Source organism: Channa argus, unplaced genomic scaffold (assembly GCF_033026475.1).
Source record: "Channa argus isolate prfri unplaced genomic scaffold, Channa argus male v1.0 Contig023, whole genome shotgun sequence".
Taxonomy (NCBI): Eukaryota; Metazoa; Chordata; class Actinopteri; order Anabantiformes; family Channidae; genus Channa; species Channa argus.
In genome coordinates, this window is record NW_027125242.1 from 648115 (window position 1) to 664457 (window position 16343).

Genomic DNA, 16343 nt, shown 5'->3' on the forward strand with positions numbered 1-16343 from the left:
GGGGAGGGCGGTTGTCATGGTTAAGTCCCTGGCAACGGATGAGCTGGTGGTCTCCTTTCTTAATTTGCCGGCTTATATCAAGGACGAGGAGATTCTGGAAAAACTGGACGTGTGGGGGGTGAGAGCAATCTCTGCGATAAAAAGAAGAATGTGGCCAGGGACTGATGTGGCGGATGGCACGAGGTATGTCAAAGTTAAATTTACTGAGACTGTGCAATCCTTGCCGTATTCCACAAAGTTCTTGACTGCTACTGGCCCTGAATATTTCAGAGTCATACACAATAACCAGGTGAAAGTTTGTAGATTGTGTTTGCAGCAAGGCCACATAGTAAGAGACTGCCCGGACTTTGTGTGTTTTAAATGTGACAAACAAGGCCATTATGCAAGAGAGTGTACTAGAATGGTGCCAAGATGTGTACTGTGCCACAACCTGGTGGATGAGTGTGAGTGTCAGGTTGAATGCAGTGGGGAAAGGGATGGGGAGAGGGAGGAGGATGGGGAGAGGAAGGAGGGGGGGGAGGAATGCAGGGCCCATACCTCGTACAGTGAGGATCGGGGGGGCGAGATGGAGGAAGAGCAAGACCTGGAAATAGGGAGTGAGGTGGGAACTATGGCGGGGCCAAGAGAAGAGATAATTAAGGAAACACAGCTTTCTGATGTTTTGGCTCAAGAGGAAGTATGGAAAGGAAACAGTGCTGTGCTAGGGTCCAGTATGGATGCAGTGGTGCATGAGTTGAGGGAAGACACGGTGGGGCACCTCGATGAGGCTCGGCGGGACATGCTGGTCGGCTTTTCGCCAGGGCTCTTCTCCTGTAATGACTTAGCTCCCACCCCGAGTGGATACATTGAGACTGATGTTAGCACAGCCCCTCAGATAGGGGATAGGGACTCTGATTCGGACATGGATTTTCGGTGTGTGAAGCATATCAGGAAAAGGTCGCAGCAGGATAAGCTGGGAGGGCCTGGGAGAGGGAACAGAGCAAAGGAGAAGAAATATGTTAGAAAGTGAGTTTTTTTTCCCCCCTTTAACATGTTATTGCACTCTCAAAATTTACAAGGGATGAAAAACCTTCATAGAATACGAGGGATGTGTGAAGATATGAGATGTGACATTTTATGTGTTCAGGAGTGTAGATGGTCCTTATCTATGATTGAAAATATTAAATCCTTCTGGAAGGGAGACTTGTTTTTCTCGCTTTCCTTGAACAACTCAGCTGGTGTAGCAATGTTTATAAAGCCAGGAATCTTCCAAAATATAACAGAAATATTTCAAGATGAGGATGGTCGACTGTTGGTAGTAGAGGTTGTGTATTGTGGTGCAACTTATAGAATCATAAACTTATATGGGCCGAATAATGGGCCTGAAAGAAGAGTTTTCTTCGAGCATTGCAAAAGGTGGACGGATCATCGCTCGGTGGTCATAGGGGATTGGAATGTGGTGCTGGCCAGAATGGATGTTGGGCCCAATAATAAATTTAAAGATGACACTAGTAGGTCGGCTGTATTTCAGTGGATACAGGAGTTTGACTTAATAGATGTGTGGAGAGTGTTGAACCCGGGCGCCCGTGCATACTCACGTAGACAAGTGGTGTTGGGCAGGCTAAAACAATCCCGGATTGACCTGTGCTTAGTAGCTTCGGGCTTAGTTAGGGGCTTAAGAGAGTGTGTGTATAGTTTTTGTAGCCTGGAGTGATCATGCCACCTTGAAGGTGTCTCTGGCAGATGACAGCATGCGGAGGAATGGGGGATTATGGTGTCTGAATGTGGCCCTCCTGGAAGATAAACTCTGTAGGGATAAACTGCGGTCACTCCTCTCTGCCCTGTGTGATGAGAGTGAGTTCGCTGTTGACCTTATCGAATGGTGGGAGCGTGCCAAAGTGAAAATTAGGGGGAAATGTATAGTGCTGGGCAGAGAGAAAAGGCTGAGAGACAGAAAGGAGGAACTGGAGCTGAGGGACCGTATGAGAGAGGAGCTGGAGCTGACTGAGGTGGAGAGTGACCGTCCTTTAAATGTTTACTTGGAGCTGAGAGAACGGCTGAGGGAATTGGATAGGAGGAAATGCAGGGGTGCAATGATCCGCAGTAGGGCACAGCACATGCTGAAAGGGGAGCGCTGTACAGCATTTTTTCTTGGGTTAGAGAAGAGGAGGCAGGCAAGAACATATATCTCAGGAATAGCAGATGCAGAAGGGAAGGTACAATCTGATATAGTGGACATTCTACACTCTGTGCAAGAGTTTTATACTACACTCTTTAGTAAACAAAATGGGTCACAAGGGAATATGGGTACAGTTTTGGGGAAAATCAGCCGCACTATCAGCCATGATGATGCAGCTTTCTGTGATGGTGAAATCCATCTGGCTGAGGTAAGGGCTGCAATTACGGCCTTAAATAAGTCCAAAAGCCCAGGCTCAGATGGACTCTCAGCCGAATTCTATTAGTTATTCGGTGACCTCCTGGCCCCGATCCTCTGCAGGCTCTTCACAGCCATGCAGAGAGAGAACAGATGCGCAGAGACCTTTCTAAGGGGGGTGATTACTCTGGTATATAAAAACAAAGGAGTTAGAACAGACCTAGCGAACTACAGGCCAATCAGCCTGCTCAATACAGACTACAAAATCCAGATTCAGACTTCGTGGGGTGATCGGGTCGATAATTGGACCGACCCAGACCTATAGCATTCCGGGGAGGGACATCGCGGACTGCATCTTGTCAACAAGGTTCTCTTTTGACAACCTGATGACAACGGGTGGTGTGTATGTGGGAGTGGATCTAGAGAAAGCTTTTGACAGAGTGAGACATGATTTCCTCTTCGGATGTCTTGAGGTGTTTGGGTTTGGGACAACGTTTAGAGGATGGGTGGAACTGCTGTATAGCCGGGCTACTAGTGTCGTCAAGTGTAACGGGTTCTTGACAGATCCCTTTCCTCTGGAAAGGTCAGTACGGCAAGGCTGCCCTCTGTCGGCAATGCTCTATGCCATTGTAGCAGAGCCACTAGCACAATCAATTATCACCGATACCTTAATAACAGGAATCACATCTCCCAAGGGAAGTGAGTTTAAAATAGCTCAGTATGCTGATGACATTAGTATAATGGTCCGTGACAGGGACAGCTTAAGACGGGTGCTACAGCATTTAGAGGCATATGAGCAAGCCACAGGGGCACGTGTCAACAAGTTCAAATCTGTCATGATCGCAGGGCCGGGTGTGGATTTGGGAGACATCGAATGGGGTGTCCGGAGAGGAGACGCACAGATAAAGGTGCTGGGGATCTACATTAGTGCCCAGCAGGAGAATAGCACTAGGAAAACCTGGGAAGAGCTAATTGCATGGTGCAAGGCCACGCTGGGGCTGTGGAAGATGAGGGCCCTGGGATTAAAGGGCCCTGGGATTAAAGGGCAAAGTGACAATTGTGAATGCGGTCATAGTTCCTAAGCTGGTCTACGCTATGCAGGTGTGCCATGTGCCGAGTGATGTTCTCGTCCGCTTGAGCGATGCAATAAGAGACTTCTTGTGGAAAGGTAGGGCAATGGTGATAGCTCACAAAACACTGGTCGGGCCATACTCAAGGGGTGGCCTCCAGCTGTGTGATTTGAAGACCAAGGTAGTGTCCTTAAGGATCAAATTATTCTGTAAATTGCTTTGTGACAAGACAGAAAGTATTTGGAAAGATTATTTGTACGGGGATGTGGTGAAAAGAGGGCGGTGTGGGATCTACAATCTGTGCAGCATCTCGCTAGCCTGGCCCATTGTGGAGACCTGCCCGCTCTTCCAGGAGGCCGCAGAGGCATGGAGTACAATCTTGCCCCGCCTAGAGTGCGTGCTTACCTCAAAGTGGGATGTGTGGAACCAGCCCATTTTTGGGAATCCTAGACTTGGTGGGCGAGTGGGTTGCTTCATGGGCAGAGGGATATTAGCGGAGACATTGCACCAAGTAAGGGATCTGCTCAATCAGGAAAAGGCTGTGGACCCCGACGCTGTGTTTTGTAAGGTCAAAGCAAAGGGGTATAATATCAATAGGGGGAAAATTAAGAGCTTTTGTGACAGGATTTGGCAATGCATGCCACAGAATTGGAAGGAGGGATTGCAGGAGGCAAAGAGTGTACAGGTGGGGGACGGCAGAGTTGAATTCTCTCTTATGTGTGACATAAAACATAGGAAATTTGTAGAGCTGCTGCCAAAATTCTGGTATAAGCTGCTTCGTGACGCAATTTTCAAACAGCCCACGGCCCACTTAAGCTGGGTGCGAATTTTTCCCACACGCCCTGTATCTGACATCTGGGTTACGTTGCATCAGAAGTGGCTACCCCCTGCAGTACTGAATTCCAATTACCTTCTGCGCCATAGGAGGGTGCTCGTCTCTGTCGTCCTACACCAGATTAGCAAAGAGAAGTACGAACGAACGTGTGCAGTCTGTAAAAGGGAGGAAGAGGATTTTGACCATTTCATGTCTTATTGCACTGTGACACAGTGGTTTAGAGAATGGGTGAAGAGCTTACTGAATCGGAAATGTAGAGCATTGATACTTCCTGGGGAAGCATGGGATTGGGTGTGGTGCTTTGGGGTGCAGAAAGGACAAACAACAGCAAATACGGAGTTGATTAACTTCTTGCTGAGTGTAGCAAGGCATGTTCTGTACATTTCCAGGAACTATGCTCTTTTTGGGAACAAAATAATAAGTAGAGTGATATTCTTTCAGAGCCTAGTGACAAACTACGTGAAGATTCTCTTTTCGGCTGACCAAGAGGGTTTTATCAAGAGGTTCGGGGGACATAATGACTTGTGTGGTTTGGATAGCAGAGGAGGCTTATCTATTGATTTTGGTTGAACTGAAAGGAATTCTTGTCAGGGGCAACAACATCGGCTGTTTTCTGTCCTTTCTGTGCACTCGAGCTTGCACTCATACTTGAGCGTTTCAGGTATTCATGTTGGTTGTTGAGCAATATTCTGATTTACTGGAAAAAAAAGGAAAAAAATGATGTGGGGGGGAAACGGGAATATGAGTGTGTATGTATGTATGTATGTGTATGTGTTTGTATATTATGTATGTGTATGTGTGTGTATATTATGTATGTGTATGTATGTATATATGATTATGTAGATAGATAAATATAGGGGGATATTCATACCCACACATTGTAGACAAGCAATATATCTATTGATATATATATTTTACAATAGGGAAATAGGTCTTGCTTTAAGTTGTTTAATTTAGTTGAAAGTCCTATGGATGTAATGTTTTGTTTACTTGTCTCTGTGTATACTTAATTTTTTTTGTGTAAAGTGTATTTTTGATAATAAAAAGATAAAAAAAAAAAGAAGCGCCCGATCTCGTCCGATCTCGGCAGCCAAAAAGGGCCGGGCCTGGTTAGTACTTGGTAGGAAGACCGCCTGGGAATACCACGTGCTGTAAGCTTCTTTGCTTGGGTTTACGGGCAGCACAAGCTGGTGTTACTGCCTATTTATTCATAGAAATTGTTCTATATTTTCATCAAATTTTGTTCTTTCATTGCGGTTTTGCTACTTTATTGGTTTGTCAACCATCGTGCTTCATTACTAGTAGACCATGTTACGGTCCTGGCCATATGTGTTGTTTTTATTTTGTTGTTCTTATAGGTGCCCTGCCTGATTGGCCGGATTGGGGGGCAGTACAGGAAGCTGATTGGTCCATCCTACACTTCCTGGAGTTTTAAAAGTACGGTTCCCAACAGCTAGCGAGGCTCTTTCTGGCAGCAGCACCTGTTTGCTGTTCTTGGTTTCCAAACCTTATTTAGCATTTTTGAATTGTTAGGTTTTGCGCCGTGGTTTTGTTTATAAATTGTATATTTTGTAAATAGTATTAGATCTGTAGCGGTGAACTACCATTTTCTTTGGACTGTTTTCACATTTGGGAGTTAGGGTTAGCGACTGTCTTTTGGTTTGTTTATTTCTATCAGGCTAGCTAGCACTTTCTGTGGGAAATGGCAAATTTTGTTTATTATGTTGGCCTTGGTTCGCCCTGAGTTGTAGTGTCATGTTTTGTTTGACACTTTCTTTCGTTTAAAATAAATATTCTGTTGGAACATCTCGATCCTGGATTTTGGTTTGGGGATCAGAGAGGGAACATGCTAATTTATTTTTGTATGTTGCACCCTGACCCCCTAGACAGGGGCGTAACAGACCAGTACAGTTATAGTACTTTGTACTTTGCCACATTTATCTTCTTCTTAGCGAGTGTCATGCATTCTGCTTCTCCAGCGTTTTTAGGAGCTGTTGATGATATCAAATGCAGCTTACGGCCACACTGCTCTCGAAGCGCCCGATCTCGTCCGATCTCGGCAGCCAAATAGGGCCGGGCCTTGTTAGTACTTGGTAGGAAGACCGCCTGGGAATACCAGGTGCTGTAAGCTTTTTTGCTTGGGTTTACGGGCAGCACAAGCTGGTGTTACTGCCTATTTATTCATAGAAATTGTTCTATATTTTCATCAAATTTTGTTCTTTCATTGCTGTTTTGCTACTTTATTGGTTTGTCAACCATCGTGCTTCATTACTAGTAGACCATGTTACGGTCCTGGCCATATGTGTTGTTTTTATTTTCTTGTTCTTATAGGTGCCCTGCCTGATTGGCCGGATTGGGGGGCAGTACAGGAAGCTGATTGGTCCATCCTACACTTCCTGGAGTTTTAAAAGTACGGTTCCCAACAGCTAGCGAGGCTCTTTCTGGCAGCAGCACCTGTTTGCTGTTCTTGGTTTCCAAACCTTATTTAGCATTTTTGAATTGTTAGGTTTTGTGCCGTGGTTTTGTTTATAAATTGTATATTTTGTAAATAGTATTAAATCTGTAGGGGTGAACTGCCATTTTCTTTTGATTGTTTTCTCTTGTTTTCACATTAGGGAGTTAGGGTTAGCGACTGTCTTTTGGTTTGTTTATTTCTATCAGGCTAGCTCGCACTTTCTGTGGGAAATGGCTTATTTTGTTTATTATGTTGGCCTTGGTTCGCCCTGAGTTGTAGTGTCATGTTTTGTTTGACACTTTCTTTCGTTTAAAATAAATATCATTCTGTTGGAACATCTCGATCCTGGATTTTGGTTTGGGGATCGGAGAGGGAACATGCTAATTTATCTTTGTATGTTGCACCCTGACCCCCTAGACAGGGGCGTAACAGACCAGTACAGTTATAGTACTTTGTACTTTGCCACATTTATCTTCTTCTTAGCAAGTGTCATGCATTCTGCTTCTACAGCGTTTTTAAGAGCTGTTGATGATGTCAAATGCAGCTTACGGCCACACCGCTCTCTAAGCGCCCGATCTCGTCCGATCTCGGCAGCCAAATAGAGCCGGGCCTGGTTAGTACTTGGTAGGAAGACCGCCTGGGAATACCAGGTGCTGTAAGCTTTTTTGCTTGGGTTTAAGGGCAGCACAAGCTGGTGTTACTGCCTATTTATTCATAGAAATTGTTCTATATTTTCATCAAATTTTGTTCTTTCACTGCTGTTTTGCTACTTTATTGGTTTGTCAACCATCGTGCTTCATTACTAGTAGACCATGTTACGGTCCTGGCCATATGTGTTGTTTTTATTTTGTTGTTCTTATAGGTGCCCTTCCTGATTGGCCGGATTTGGGGGAAGTACAGGAAGCTGATTGGTCCATCCTACACTTCCTGGAGTTTTAAAAGTACGGTTCCCAACAGCTAGCGAGGCTCTTTCTGGCAGCAGCACCTGTTTGCTGTTCTTGCTTTCCAAACCTTATTTAGCATTTTTGAATTGTTAGGTTTTGTGCCGTGGTTTTGTTTATAAATTGTATATTTTGTAAATAGTATTAAATCTGTAGGGGTGGACTGCCATTTTCTTTTGATTGTTTTCTCTTGTTTTCACATTAGGGAGTTAGGGTTAGCGACTGTCTTTTGGTTTGTTTATTTCTATCAGGCTAGCTAGCACTTTCTGTGGGAAATGGCTTATTTTGTTTATTATGTTGGCCTTGGTTCGCCCTGAGTTGTAGTGTCATGTTTTGTTTGACACTTTCTTTCGTTTAAAATAAATATCATTCTGTTGGAACATCTCGATCCTGGATTTTGGTTTGGGGATCGGAGAGGGAACATGCTAATTTATCTTTGTATGTTTCACCCTGACCCCCTAGACAGGGGCGTAACAGACCAGTACAGTTATAGTACTTTGTACTTTGCCACATTTATCTTCTTCTTAGCAAGTGTCATGCATTCTGCTTCTCCAGCGTTTTTAAGAGCTGTTGATGATGTCAAATGCAGCTTACGGCCACACCGCTCTCTAAGCGCCCGATCTCGTCCGATCTCGGCAGCCAAATAAAGCCGGGCCTGGTTAGTACTTGGTAGGAAGACCGCCTGGGAATACCAGGTGCTGTAAGCTTTTTTGCTTGGGTTTACGGGCAGCACAAGCTGGTGTTACTGCCTATTTATTCATAGAAATTGTTCTATATTTTCATCAAATTTTGTTCTTTCATTGCTGTTTTGCTACTTTATTGGTTTGTCAACCATCGTGCTTCATTACTAATAGACCATGTTACGGTCCTGGCCATATGTGTTGTTTTTATTTTCTTGTTCTTATAGGTGCCCTGCCTGATTGGCCGGATTGGGGGGCAGTACAGGAAGCTGATTGGTCCATCCTACACCTGCTGGAGTTTTAAAAGTACGGTTCCCAACAGCTAGCGAGGCTCTTTCTGGCATCAGCACCTGTTTGCTGTTCTTGGTTTCCAAACCTTATTTAGCAGTTTTGAATTGTTAGGTTTTGTGCCGTGGTTTTGTTTATAAATTGTATATTTTGTAAATAGTATTAAATCTGTAGGGGTGAACTGCCATTTTCTTTGGACTGTTTTCACATTGGGGAGTTAGGGTTAGCGACTGTCTTTTGGTTTGTTTATTTCTATCAGGCTAGCTAGCACTTTCTGTGTGAAATGGCTTATTTTGTTTATTATGTTGGCCTTGGTTCGCCCTGAGTTGTAGTGTCATGTTTTGTTTGACACTTTCTTTCGTTTAAAATAAATATCATTCTGTTGGAACATCTCGATCCTGGATTTTGGTTTGGGGATCGGAGAGGGAACATGCTAAATTATCTTTGTGTGTTGCACCCTGACCCCCTAGACAGGGGCGTAACAGACCAGTACAGTTATAGTACTTTGTACTTTGCCACATTTATCTTCTTCTTAGCAAGTGTCATGCATTCTGCTTCTCCAGCGTTTTTAAGAGCTGTTGATGATGTCAAATGCAGCTTACGGCCACACCGCTCTCTAAGCGCCCGATCTCGTCCGATCTCGGCAGCCAAATAGAGCCGGGCCTGGTTAGTACTTGGTAGGAAGACCGCCTGGGAATACCAGGTGCTGTAAGCTTTTTTGCTTGGGTTTACGGGCAGCACAAGCTGGTGTTACTGCCTATTTATTCATAGAAATTGTTCTATATTTTCATCAAATTTTGTTCTTTCATTGCTGTTTTGCTACTTTATTGGTTTGTCAACCATCGTGCTTCATTACTAGTAGACCATGTTATGGTCCTGGCCATATGTGATGTTTTTATTTTGTTGTTCTTATAGGTGCCCTGCCTGATTGGCCGGATTTGGGGGAAGTACAGGAAGCTGATTGGTCCATCCTACACTTCCTGGAGTTTTAAAAGTACGGTTCCCAACAGCTAGCGAGGCTCTTTCTGGCAGCAGCACCTGTTTGCTGTTCTTGCTTTCCAAACCTTATTTAGCATTTTTGAATTGTTAGGTTTTGTGCCGTGGTTTTGTTTATAAATTGTATATTTTGTAAATAGTATTAAATCTGTAGGGGTGGACTGCCATTTTCTTTTGATTGTTTTCTCTTGTTTTCACATTAGGGAGTTAGGGTTAGCGACTGTCTTTTGGTTTGTTTATTTCTATCAGGCTAGCTAGCACTGTCTGTGGGAAATGGCTTATTTTGTTTATTATGTTGGCCTTGGTTCGCCCTGAGTTGTAGTGTCATGTTTTGTTTGACACTTTCTTTCGTTTAAAATAAATATCATTCTGTTGGAACATCTCGATCCTGGATTTTGGTTTGGGGATCGGAGAGGGAACATGCTAATTTATCTTTGTATGTTGCACCCTGACCCCCTAGACAGGGGCGTAACAGACCAGTACAGTTATAGTACTTTGTACTTTGCCACATTTATCTTCTTCTTAGCAAGTGTCATGCATTCTGCTTCTCCAGCGTTTTTAAGAGCTGTTGATGATGTCAAATGCAGCTTACGGCCACACCGCTCTCTAAGCGCCCGATCCCGTCCGATCTCGGCAGCCAAATAGGGCCGGGCCTTGTTAGTACTTGGTAGGAAGACCGCCTGGGAATACCACGTGCTGTAAGCTTCTTTGCTTGGGTTTACGGGCAGCACAAGCTGGTGTTACTGCCTATTTATTCATAGAAATTGTTCTATATTTTCATCAAATTTTGTTCTTTCATTGCTGTTTTGCTACTTTATTGGTTTGCCAACCATCGTGCTTCATTACTAGTAGACCATGTTACGGTCCTGGCCATATGTGTTGTTTTTATTTTCTTGTTCTTATAGGTGCCCTGCCTGATTGGCCGGATTGGGGGGCAGTACAGGAAGCTGATTGGTCCATCCTACACTTCCTGGAGTTTTAAAAGTACGGTTCCCAACAGCTAGCGAGGCTCTTTCTGGCATCAGCACCTGTTTGCTGTTCTTGGTTTCCAAACCTTATTTAGCATTTTTGAATTGTTAGGTTTTGTGCCGTGGTTTTGTTTATAAATTGTATATTTTGTAAATAGTATTAAATTTGTAGGGGTGAACTGCCATTTTCTTTGGACTGTTTTCACATTAGGGAGTTAGGGTTAGCGACTGTCTTTTGGTTTGTTTATTTCTATCAGGCTAGCTAGCACTTTCTGTGGGAAATGGCTTATTTTGTTTATTATGTTGGCCTTGGTTCGCCCTGAGTTGTAGTGTCATGTTTTGTTTGACACTTTCTTTCGTTTAAAATAAATATCATTCTGTTGGAACATCTCGATCCTGGATTTTGGTTTGGGGATCGGAGAGGGAACATGCTAATTTATCTTTGTATGTTGCACCCTGACCCCCTAGACAGGGGCGTAACAGACCAGTACAGTTATAGTACTTTGTACTTTGCCACATTTATCTTCTTCTTAGCAAGTGTCATGCATTCTGCTTCTACAGCGTTTTTAAGAGCTGTTGATGATGTCAAATGCAGCTTACGGCCACACCGCTCTCTAAGCGCCCGATCTCGTCCGATCTCGGCAGCCAAATAGAGCCGGGCCTGGTTAGTACTTGGTAGGAAGACCGCCTGGGAATACCAGGTGCTGTAAGCTTTTTTGCTTGGGTTTAAGGGCAGCACAAGCTGGTGTTACTGCCTATTTATTCATAGAAATTGTTCTATATTTTCATCAAATTTTGTTCTTTCATTGCTGTTTTGCTACTTTATTGGTTTGTCAACCATCGTGCTTCATTACTAGTAGACCATGTTACGGTCCTGGCCATATGTGTTGTTTTTATTTTGTTGTTCTTATAGGTGCCCTTCCTGATTGGCCGGATTTGGGGGAAGTACAGGAAGCTGATTGGTCCATCCTACACTTCCTGGAGTTTTAAAAGTACGGTTCCCAACAGCTAGCGAGGCTCTTTCTGGCAGCAGCACCTGTTTGCTGTTCTTGCTTTCCAAACCTTATTTAGCATTTTTGAATTGTTAGGTTTTGTGCCGTGGTTTTGTTTATAAATTGTATATTTTGTAAATAGTATTAAATCTGTAGGGGTGGACTGCCATTTTCTTTTGATTGTTTTCTCTTGTTTTCACATTAGGGAGTTAGGGTTAGCGACTGTCTTTTGGTTTGTTTATTTCTATCAGGCTAGCTAGCACTTTCTGTGGGAAATGGCTTATTTTGTTTATTATGTTGGCCTTGGTTCGCCCTGAGTTGTAGTGTCATGTTTTGTTTGACACTTTCTTTCGTTTAAAATAAATATCATTCTGTTGGAACATCTCGATCCTGGATTTTGGTTTGGGGATCGGAGAGGGAACATGCTAATTTATCTTTGTATGTTGCACCCTGACCCCCTAGACAGGGGTGTAACAGACCAGTACAGTTATAGTACTTTGTACTTTGCCACATTTATCTTCTTCTTAGCAAGTGTCATGCATTCTGCTTCTCTAGCGTTTTTAAGAGCTGTTGATGATGTCAAATGCAGCTTACGGCCACACCGCTCTCTAAGCGCCCGATCTCGTCCGATCTCGGCAGCCAAATAGAGCCGGGCCTGGTTAGTACTTGGTAGGAAGACCGCCTGGGAATACCAGGTGCTGTAAGCTTTTTTGCTTGGGTTTACGGGCAGCACAAGCTGGTGTTACTGCCTATTTATTCATAGAAATTGTTCTATATTTTCATCAAATTTTGTTCTTTCATTGCTGTTTTGCTACTTTATTGGTTTGCCAACCATCGTGCTTCATTACTAGTAGACCATGTTACGGTCCTGGCCATATGTGTTGTTTTTATTTTCTTGTTCTTATAGGTGCCCTGCCTGATTGGCCGGATTGGGGGGCAGTACAGGAAGCTGATTGGTCCATCCTACACTTCCTGGAGTTTTAAAAGTACGGTTCCCAACAGCTAGCGAGGCTCTTTCTGGCATCAGCACCTGTTTGCTGTTCTTGGTTTCCAAACCTTATTTAGCATTTTTGAATTGTTAGGTTTTGTGCCGTGGTTTTGTTTATAAATTGTATATTTTGTAAATAGTATTAAATCTGTAGGGGTGAACTGCCATTTTCTTTGGACTGTTTTCACATTAGGGAGTTAGGGTTAGCGACTGTCTTTTGGTTTGTTTATTTCTATCAGGCTAGCTAGCACTTTCTGTGTGAAATGGCTTATTTTGTTTATTATGTTGGCCTTGGTTCGCCCTGAGTTGTAGTGTCATGTTTTGTTTGACACTTTCTTTCGTTTAAAATAAATATCATTCTGTTGGAACATCTCGATCCTGGATTTTGGTTTGGGGATCGGAGAGGGAACATGCTAATTTATCTTTGTATGTTTCACCCTGACCCCCTAGACAGGGGCGTAACAGACCAGTACAGTTATAGTACTTTGTACTTTGCCACATTTATCTTCTTCTTAGCAAGTGTCATGAATTCTGCTTCTCCAGCGTTTTTAAGAGCTGTTGATGATGTCAAATGCAGCTTACGGCCACACCGCTCTCTAAGCGCCCGATCTCGTCCGATCTCGTCAGCCAAATAGAGCCGGGCCTGGTTAGTACTTGGTAGGAAGACCGCCTGGGAATACCAGGTGCTGTAAGCTTTTTTGCTTGGGTTTACGGGCAGCACAAGCTGGTGTTACTGCCTATTTATTCATAGAAATTGTTCTATATTTTCATCAAATTTTGTTCTTTCATTGCTGTTTTGCTACTTTATTGGTTTGTCAACCATCGTGCTTCATTACTAGTAGACCATGTTACGGTCCTGGCCATATGTGTTGTTTTTATTTTGTTGTTCTTATAGGTGCCCTGCCTGATTGGCCGGATTTGGGGGAAGTACAGGAAGCTGATTGGTCCATCCTACACTTCCTGGAGTTTTAAAAGTACGGTTCCCAACAGCTAGCGAGGCTCTTTCTGGCAGCAGCACCTGTTTGCTGTTCTTGCTTTCCAAACCTTATTTAGCATTTTTGAATTGTTAGGTTTTGTGCCGTGGTTTTGTTTATAAATTGTATATTTTGTAAATAGTATTAAATCTGTAGGGGTGGACTGCCATTTTCTTTTGATTGTTTTCTCTTGTTTTCACATTAGGGAGTTAGGGTTAGCGACTGTCTTTTGGTTTGTTTATTTCTATCAGGCTAGCTAGCACTGTCTGTGGGAAATGGCTTATTTTGTTTATTATGTTGGCCTTGGTTCGCCCTGAGTTGTAGTGTCATGTTTTGTTTGACACTTTCTTTCGTTTAAAATAAATATCATTCTGTTGGAACATCTCGATCCTGGATTTTGGTTTGGGGATCGGAGAGGGAACATGCTAATTTATCTTTGTATGTTGCACCCTGACCCCCTAGACAGGGGCGTAACAGACCAGTACAGTTATAGTACTTTGTACTTTGCCACATTTATCTTCTTCTTAGCAAGTGTCATGCATTCTGCTTCTCCAGCGTTTTTAAGAGCTGTTGATGATGTCAAATGCAGCTTACGGCCACACCGCTCTCTAAGCGCCCGATCCCGTCCGATCTCGGCAGCCAAATAGGGCCGGGCCTTGTTAGTACTTGGTAGGAAGACCGCCTGGGAATACCACGTGCTGTAAGCTTCTTTGCTTGGGTTTACGGGCAGCACAAGCTGGTGTTACTGCCTATTTATTCATAGAAATTGTTCTATATTTTCATCAAATTTTGTTCTTTCATTGCTGTTTTGCTACTTTATTGGTTTGCCAACCATCGTGCTTCATTACTAGTAGACCATGTTACGGTCCTGGCCATATGTGTTGTTTTTATTTTCTTGTTCTTATAGGTGCCCTGCCTGATTGGCCGGATTGGGGGGCAGTACAGGAAGCTGATTGGTCCATCCTACACTTCCTGGAGTTTTAAAAGTACGGTTCCCAACAGCTAGCGAGGCTCTTTCTGGCATCAGCACCTGTTTGCTGTTCTTGGTTTCCAAACCTTATTTAGCATTTTTGAATTGTTAGGTTTTGTGCCGTGGTTTTGTTTATAAATTGTATATTTTGTAAATAGTATTAAATTTGTAGGGGTGAACTGCCATTTTCTTTGGACTGTTTTCACATTAGGGAGTTAGGGTTAGCGACTGTCTTTTGGTTTGTTTATTTCTATCAGGCTAGCTAGCACTTTCTGTGGGAAATGGCTTATTTTGTTTATTATGTTGGCCTTGGTTCGCCCTGAGTTGTAGTGTCATGTTTTGTTTGACACTTTCTTTCGTTTAAAATAAATATCATTCTGTTGGAACATCTCGATCCTGGATTTTGGTTTGGGGATCGGAGAGGGAACATGCTAATTTATCTTTGTATGTTGCACCCTGACCCCCTAGACAGGGGCGTAACAGACCAGTACAGTTATAGTACTTTGTACTTTGCCACATTTATCTTCTTCTTAGCAAGTGTCATGCATTCTGCTTCTACAGCGTTTTTAAGAGCTGTTGATGATGTCAAATGCAGCTTACGGCCACACCGCTCTCTAAGCGCCCGATCTCGTCCGATCTCGGCAGCCAAATAGAGCCGGGCCTGGTTAGTACTTGGTAGGAAGACCGCCTGGGAATACCAGGTGCTGTAAGCTTTTTTGCTTGGGTTTAAGGGCAGCACAAGCTGGTGTTACTGCCTATTTATTCATAGAAATTGTTCTATATTTTCATCAAATTTTGTTCTTTCATTGCTGTTTTGCTACTTTATTGGTTTGTCAACCATCGTGCTTCATTACTAGTAGACCATGTTACGGTCCTGGCCATATGTGTTGTTTTTATTTTGTTGTTCTTATAGGTGCCCTTCCTGATTGGCCGGATTTGGGGGAAGTACAGGAAGCTGATTGGTCCATCCTACACTTCCTGGAGTTTTAAAAGTACGGTTCCCAACAGCTAGCGAGGCTCTTTCTGGCAGCAGCACCTGTTTGCTGTTCTTGCTTTCCAAACCTTATTTAGCATTTTTGAATTGTTAGGTTTTGTGCCGTGGTTTTGTTTATAAATTGTATATTTTGTAAATAGTATTAAATCTGTAGGGGTGGACTGCCATTTTCTTTTGATTGTTTTCTCTTGTTTTCACATTAGGGAGTTAGGGTTAGCGACTGTCTTTTGGTTTGTTTATTTCTATCAGGCTAGCTAGCACTTTCTGTGGGAAATGGCTTATTTTGTTTATTATGTTGGCCTTGGTTCGCCCTGAGTTGTAGTGTCATGTTTTGTTTGACACTTTCTTTCGTTTAAAATAAATATCATTCTGTTGGAACATCTCGATCCTGGATTTTGGTTTGGGGATCGGAGAGGGAACATGCTAATTTATCTTTGTATGTTGCACCCTGACCCCCTAGACAGGGGTGTAACAGACCAGTACAGTTATAGTACTTTGTACTTTGCCACATTTATCTTCTTCTTAGCAAGTGTCATGCATTCTGCTTCTCTAGCGTTTTTAAGAGCTGTTGATGATGTCAAATGCAGCTTACGGCCACACCGCTCTCTAAGCGCCCGATCTCGTCCGATCTCGGCAGCCAAATAGAGCCGGGCCTGGTTAGTACTTGGTAGGAAGACCGCCTGGGAATACCAGGTGCTGTAAGCTTTTTTGCTTGGGTTTACGGGCAGCACAAGCTGGTGTTACTGCCTATTTATTCATAGAAATTGTTCTATATTTTCATCAAATTTTGTTCTTTCATTGCTGTTTTGCTACTTTATTGGTTTGCCAACCATCGTGCT

The 16343-nt window shown here is 43.3% G+C and overlaps 11 pseudogenes; all 11 read left to right on the plus strand.

The window, feature by feature from the left end:
- The first annotated feature begins 6270 nt into the window (after positions 1-6270).
- Positions 6271-6389, plus strand: LOC137115742 (5S ribosomal RNA; annotated as a pseudogene).
- An 867-nt stretch (positions 6390-7256) lies between these two features.
- LOC137115715 (5S ribosomal RNA) lies at positions 7257-7375 on the plus strand (annotated as a pseudogene).
- An 867-nt stretch (positions 7376-8242) lies between these two features.
- LOC137115738 (5S ribosomal RNA) lies at positions 8243-8361 on the plus strand (annotated as a pseudogene).
- Positions 8362-9218: 857 nt separating this feature from the next.
- Positions 9219-9337, plus strand: LOC137115717 (5S ribosomal RNA; annotated as a pseudogene).
- An 867-nt stretch (positions 9338-10204) lies between these two features.
- Positions 10205-10323, plus strand: LOC137115743 (5S ribosomal RNA; annotated as a pseudogene).
- An 857-nt stretch (positions 10324-11180) lies between these two features.
- On the plus strand, positions 11181-11299 carry LOC137115718 (5S ribosomal RNA; annotated as a pseudogene).
- An 867-nt stretch (positions 11300-12166) lies between these two features.
- On the plus strand, positions 12167-12285 carry LOC137115719 (5S ribosomal RNA; annotated as a pseudogene).
- An 857-nt stretch (positions 12286-13142) lies between these two features.
- LOC137115740 (5S ribosomal RNA) lies at positions 13143-13261 on the plus strand (annotated as a pseudogene).
- Positions 13262-14128: 867 nt separating this feature from the next.
- LOC137115744 (5S ribosomal RNA) lies at positions 14129-14247 on the plus strand (annotated as a pseudogene).
- An 857-nt stretch (positions 14248-15104) lies between these two features.
- LOC137115720 (5S ribosomal RNA) lies at positions 15105-15223 on the plus strand (annotated as a pseudogene).
- An 867-nt stretch (positions 15224-16090) lies between these two features.
- Positions 16091-16209, plus strand: LOC137115721 (5S ribosomal RNA; annotated as a pseudogene).
- The last annotated feature ends 134 nt before the right edge of the window (positions 16210-16343 follow it).